The sequence below is a fragment of the Podarcis erhardii genome, assembly GCF_964252035.2.
Source record: "Podarcis erhardii genome assembly, chromosome: W".
Lineage (NCBI taxonomy): Eukaryota > Metazoa > Chordata > Lepidosauria > Squamata > Lacertidae > Podarcis > Podarcis erhardii.
Genome location: NC_138506.1, coordinates 17,213,348 through 17,219,810, shown reverse-complemented (window position 1 = coordinate 17,219,810; position 6,463 = coordinate 17,213,348).

Below are 6,463 nucleotides of genomic sequence, written 5' to 3'. Positions count from 1 at the left end.
GATAAGTTGGGAAGATTAGTTGTGTTTTTTGTTTTTGTTTTTGTGTTTTCTTTTGTTTTCTTATTGTGATGTGTTGTTTTGTTTTTGTTTAATATGGTGTTATTACTTTTACTTTTGTTTTTTGTAACCCTTAAAATTTTTAATAAATATTATTTATACATATAAAAAAATCCTAGCATAGGAGTTGGCGAGGAGTGGCCAGAGGTGATCAGCGGTAGCTGTGTCGTGCGTGTGTCGACACCAGAAGCTGACCCGGCAAGACCTGCGTGTCCTGGATGTCTGGACATCTGGAGCTGCTAAAGACAGACACCAGCTGGAGTGTTTGGAAGCTGGATGTTGCGGATCGCTCTCTGGAATTGTAAGCTGTGAGTAGCTGGTTCCTGTTTGTTGCGGAACACTGCTCAGAAGTAATGGCTTATCCAATGGCATTGCCATTTGAACAGCTCAGCAACCACAACTATTTGCTATGGTTTCAGCGCATGCAGGCTACGTTGCAGAGAGACTTTCTCTGGGAGTCGGTGGACAGACCGCCTTTGGAGCCTGATGATGAAGACATAGACAAAGACCAAAGGGCAAAAGCCACAATAATCCAAGGATTGGATAATTTGCAGCTGCCGCATGTGCGTGGGCACGATTCTACACATGATGTGTGGTTGGCGCTGAGAAATCTCCACATTCGGGAGACGGCTAGTTCAAAGCTATGTATCCAGAAGGCTCTGTACAAGTCTGAGCTAAAGCCAGGAGTTACAATGCAAGACCATCTCCACGATTTGTAGCTGAAGTTTGTGGCACTTCAGGAGAGAGGCTGTAATTTGTCTGAGGAGGAAAAGGTTTCTATAATTCTAAGTTCTCTTCCTGATAGCTGGGACAATCTCGTTCTCACGCTGGAGGCTATGCGTGAACAAGATCTGACCTTGGATTGTGTTACTGGCCGGCTGCTGGAGGAATGGCAGAGGTGAGACGGCAAGCAGTTGTCGGCTTTGAGTGCTTCGACAAGTGATCAGCTTGTGAGGAATGCAGGCAGCGTTTCTGAGGAGAAACAGCTAAAACAACTTACCTGAGCTACGGCTGGCGAGGAGTCTGTGTTTGCTATTCGGCGTTGTTACCGGTGCGGTTCTAATCGGCATCTGAGGAAGCAGTGTCCAGAGGAGGCCGTATCTGAGGGTCCAAAGCAGCGCAAGCATCAGCAGAAGTTTGCAAAGAAGCAGCAGATGGCGCAACTTGTGACAGCCGTGGTCGAGTGTCCTGATGAGCGGCAAAACACCTGGATTATCGATTTAAGGAGTTCCCGGCACATTGTTGTTTCAGAGGCATTTTTTTACAAGAAAGTTTCTACACCACGGAGCCAGGTGGCATTGGCTGATGGGAGGAAATCTGACGTGGAGTCGGGTGGTTCTGTTTTTGTCTCCTGTCTATGCACGCATCTGGACAACGTTGTGTGTGTTCCTTCGCTGAGGAGCAACCTGATGTCCGTCTCCTGTCTGCTGAAAGCTGGGTTTGTAGTGCTTTTTTGGGACAGTTACTGTGAGATCCAGAAAGGCGGAGAGACACTGGGGAGGGCTCGGGCAGAAAATGGGTTGTTTGTGCTAAAAGACTGTGTTCAAGAGTCTGTACAAGCTAGCAATGATACAGAAGCTGTATGTAAAAATGAAGCTTTTCATAAAAAACATTTGCATTTATGGCACAGAAGATTAGGTCACGCCCACTGGCACAGTGTAACCAAAATGCCAGAATTAAGTGACGGGTGTGAGTTACAGAGTTGTGACAAGTATCTTGACTGTAATGTTTGTAAGAAAGTCAAGGCCACTGTGGGTCTTATCCCAGAAGCGAGAGGGTGAGCGAAAGACCGTTTCAGCTTGTGCATGCTGATGTGGTGGGTCCTTTCGCACTCAGCAGGGGTACTTCCTGTTATGTGCTAATGATCATAGATGATGTCACAAGGTTCTGTTGGGTCTACCCCATGAAGCACAAAGGTGAAGTGTTTACCAAGTTCAAAGGCTGGGTGACTTATGTTGAATGGCAGTTTTCTTTCAAAGTAAAAATGCTGCAATCTGATCGCGGAGGCGAATTTATGTCTGGACCTTTGCAGTCTTGGTTACAGACAAAGGGCATAGGTCATAGAAAAACAAAGCCCAAAGTTGATCATGTGCGTACTTTTGGTGTGAAGGCATGGGTTCATGTGCCTCGAGCACAGCGTCCCAAAGCACAACAGCTTATTTTTGTAGGTTACCAGGATTTGGGCAAAGGTTACAGGTTTGCTGTTGGTAAAAATGGGCTGGTTGTTTCAAGGAATGCTACATTCTGTGAGCATAGCGGCTGGGAGAAGCTGCATGCCAATTCTGAGGTTTGGTTTCAAATATCAAAGGGGGAATCTTTGAGTGCTAAAAGAAAACCAGACAGACACGGACACAGAAGAGGATTCTTCTGTTGAGGCTAATGAGAATGGCAGTCAGTTTTCGCCACAGGAGGAATTCCACTCTCCTCAAGGTGGCGAGAATCTGAGGGGGAAAACAGTAAAAGCGAAGACAGTTTTACTCCCAGAAGGTCTCAGAGGGAGAATAAAGGTGTACCCCTCCAGATCGTTTTAAACCTGGTACTGCTAATGTTTTTCATGTAGCTGTTGAACCTCAAAGCTACAAGGAGGTGCTGGTGTTACCAGAGGACCAAGTTTTGCTCTGGAAAAGCGCTATGCAGGAGGAAAAGGATTCTCTGGTTGAGCATGAGGTGTTCAAACCCACACAACCACCGAAAGGAGCTAAAATATTGGGGTGCAGGTGGGTTTACAAGCTCAAGCCTTTAGCCACTGGTGATTTTAAGTACAAGGGATGCTTAGTGGCGCAGGGTTTTTCCCAAAGACAGGGGCTTGATTTTGACGAAGTGTTCGCTCCTACAGCTAGAAGCGAAAGCCTGTGTCTGCTGCTGGCACTAGCAGCAAAACGTAAGCTGAAAGGAAACCATTTTGACATCCAGACAGCCTATTTACATGCTAGTTTGAGTGAGGAACTCTATTTAGCAGAACCCCCTGGTTTTGAGTCTGGGTCGGGCAACATGTACAAGCTACACAAGGCACTGTATGGTTTACGGCAATCTGCGAGAAATTGGAACAAGTGTTTAGATGAGACTCTGGTTTCTCTAGGTTTCCAACGCAGCGTTGCAGACAGTTGTCTGTATGTGCGTGGCGCTAATGACAAACAAGAGTCCTGTCTGGTCTTTGTAGATGATTTGCTCCATCTTTCTAAGACAGGTAAACAAATCAAAGCGTTTCCCACGCAGTTAGCCAAAAGGTTCAAAGTAAAAGGTCTTGGTTCTGTGAAAAGTTATCTTGGTCTGGAAGTGTGCTGGGCGGATGATGGCAGTTTGTTGCTTAGCCAGGAAAAGAAAATCAAACAACTGCTAACAGCATACGGAATGCAGGACTGCAAAGGGGCAAATACTCCCATGGATTTAGGTTTTGTTAAGTCTTTGAAAGCTGATGAAAGCTTGTGTTTGAGCGACCTGATTTATATCAATCAGCTATTGGGAGTTTACTGTACATATCGCAGTGGAGTAGGCCTGATATCAGCTACGCAGTAGGGATATTGAGCAGGCAAGTGTCTAAACCCACTGTGAGTGCCTGGAAGGCAGTAAAACATGATCTGAGGTATCTAAAGCATACTGCTGATAGTGTTTTTTTTTTTTTTAAAAAAATAATATTTATTAGAAATTTCCAATTACAACAAAATAAAAAGAACAAAACATCCCAATTTAAAATCTTGTTTTCAATAACATCTTTCCAGGACTTCCCCTCCCTCCCCCCTCTTGTATTCCAATTCTTACAAATAAATTCAGCAAGTTCTTATCCCAGATTTTGAACTTATTATCATTAGCCCAATTTTAAAAATATTTTCCCAACCCCTAAAATCGACCTGTTCCCTTCCGCGCGTTCCCCCCTTTAATATACAATACAGATTAAAATAATCAAATGTAATTAATTAAAATAAAATTATAAAATATAATTAAGATAATCAAATATAATTTTACGCCCTTTGGATTCCAAATTTCCCTCCCCCCTTTCCCGGTTGCGTTCCCAATGTTCTTCAACATCTGATGTCTTCCTGGAGCTCCCACATCTATCTAGGCCATAGTCCTTTACCAGTCATCTTTAATTTCGAATGTCCAATCTTGGAAGGAGTCTATCTCAAAAAGGCCCATTTCTTCCATCCAGATTTTTATATTTAGGAGTAAAAGCTCCAATTTTATTTCTTTAGACCTTTCAAATCTGGATGTCCCAAATGTTCCCACTTCCAACTTTGTCCAATTCTTGTTGTTCTTGTTGTTCTTGTTGATCTCTCTCCTCCTTTTTTTTTCTTTTTTCCCCTGCTCTCCTGCACAAATGTTCTAATTCCAAAAGCTTCTAATTCCTCTGCAGAGGCTCTGTTATTCAGGAACAAAACATTATGCCAAGTCCCTTCCATTCTTCAATAGATAAATCTATTGTCTCCTTTAGTGTGTAGACCTCTGTAGACAAAATAGTGTTCCATTTCTGCAGTTTCCCAGGAGATAAAAAATTCTGTTCAAGTTCCAAGCCAACAATACTTGTAATATCCCTCAGCTCCTCTAGGTGAATTGCAATAACTCAATTCCCTTCCAGATCACGCCCACCAGTCAAAATAACTTGTTATTCCTTGTTTTAAACAATTTATATCCAATTTATAACAAATGTAACCGGCAAAGTCCTCATAACAAAGTTCTCTTTTTTGTTCTTCCGCTTTGACAGCTCTTTGACAGCTGTCAAAGCCTCTCCTTCTCTTCTCCCGGTGCTCTCACAAATCGCTCCCAGGATTCCGGGGGGAGGGGGTTGCTTTTTAATTCAATTCCACTTTTCTCCTCCAGCTCAGTCTTATAATTTTCCATCGCGAAGTTAGTAACTTTGTCAAAGTAGGGTTACGCTCGATCTTAGTTGTCAAATCCTTTACTTTAATTCCTCTACGACGGGGGGGGGGGCTGACTTCCTTTTTGCGCCTCCCCCGCTCGCTCCGATTTTTTTTTAAAAAAATTTATCCCCCTTTTTAATCCAGGTTCCAATTACTCACGGGTTATTCTTTTAAGTCCAAATTTTCAATAGAAGAAGTCAGCGCTCTCCGTCGAATGGCATGCGGCTTCGCTCGGCAGGGGAAGCGGAGGACTCAAAGCACCACCCCCCCGTCACCCGTTCCGCAGCCTTTAAAAAGGCTCCTTCGCGGGTCGGGGGGGCGCAAAAGGTGCCAGCCGAGTCACCATGTCCATGGGTTTCAGCGCCCATGGTTTTTGAGGGTCCCCGCGTCACCGGCGCGGTAGGACCCAGCCCCTGCCGAGCAGGCTCCCTCCGGAGCTCGGAGGGAGTCCGCCATTCGGCGATGGTGCCAACCCGGAAGTCCATACTGCTGATAGTGTTTTAAAGTTAAGCACAGCAGGTGATGAAATACTTATGTGTTACTCTGACAGCGACTGGGCAAATTTACCTGACCGTAAATTGATTACTGGGCTAGTGTTTTTGTTTGGTGGGTCACTAATTGGATGGAAGTCCAGAAAACAAAGTATAGTCAGCTGAATATGCTGCATTGAGCAAGCTCTGTAGTGAATTAGTGTATTACAAGCAGTTGCTGAGAGATTTGGGTATACAATGCAATTCTCCAATTCAAGTGGATGTTGACAATCAAGCTTGTATTACACTCAGTAACACTGAACAGTTTAAGTCTAAATCCAAACATGTGGCGGTAAAATACCCAAATGTTTTGTGTAATGTACAGAGAAATGTCATTGCATGAGAATATGTTCAGAGTGCTCAAAATGTTTCTGACATCTTGACGAAACCGTTGTCGTTTGTAAAAAACAAGCAAATGTATGAATGCTTGGGTTTGCAGAACAAAGTTGGGTGAAATACTTTGTATGTGCTCAGAAGTTAATTGCACTGTGTGAGCTGTGAAGGGGTGTTGGGTTTTTGACTACGTGCATTTCTGTGCAGCTTCACACAGAGTCAATTAAGAGTTGGCTGACAGCCAAATATGACTGAGCAGAAAGGAGAATTTCTGCCTGGAGATAGGAGCCTGGAAACAGCTCTACCATTGGTCAAGGTCTCACACAGGCGTAATGATTTATGACCTACTGACTGGAATGTGTTCGTGTTTGGTCAGTGTGGAGTCTAAGAGTCATGTGATGAGAGAGAGCTAGTTAAGATCCGTGTTCTGTTCTGTTCTTGTACCTAGTAACTTGAAGTCAGTCGTTGTAAATAATAAACACCTATAAGTAACAAGTTACTGGTTCCTGCTTCGTCCATCCTGCCTGCAGCTGATTGCTTTCGAGAACTCTGCGTATACTCTGCTAAGGTCTGGCTAAGGTCCTGCAACAGGTCAAAGTTGCGAAACATCAACATCCCTGGAAAAGACCCTGATGTTGGGAAAGATTGAGGGCACAAGGAGAAGGGGACGACAGAGGACGAGATGGT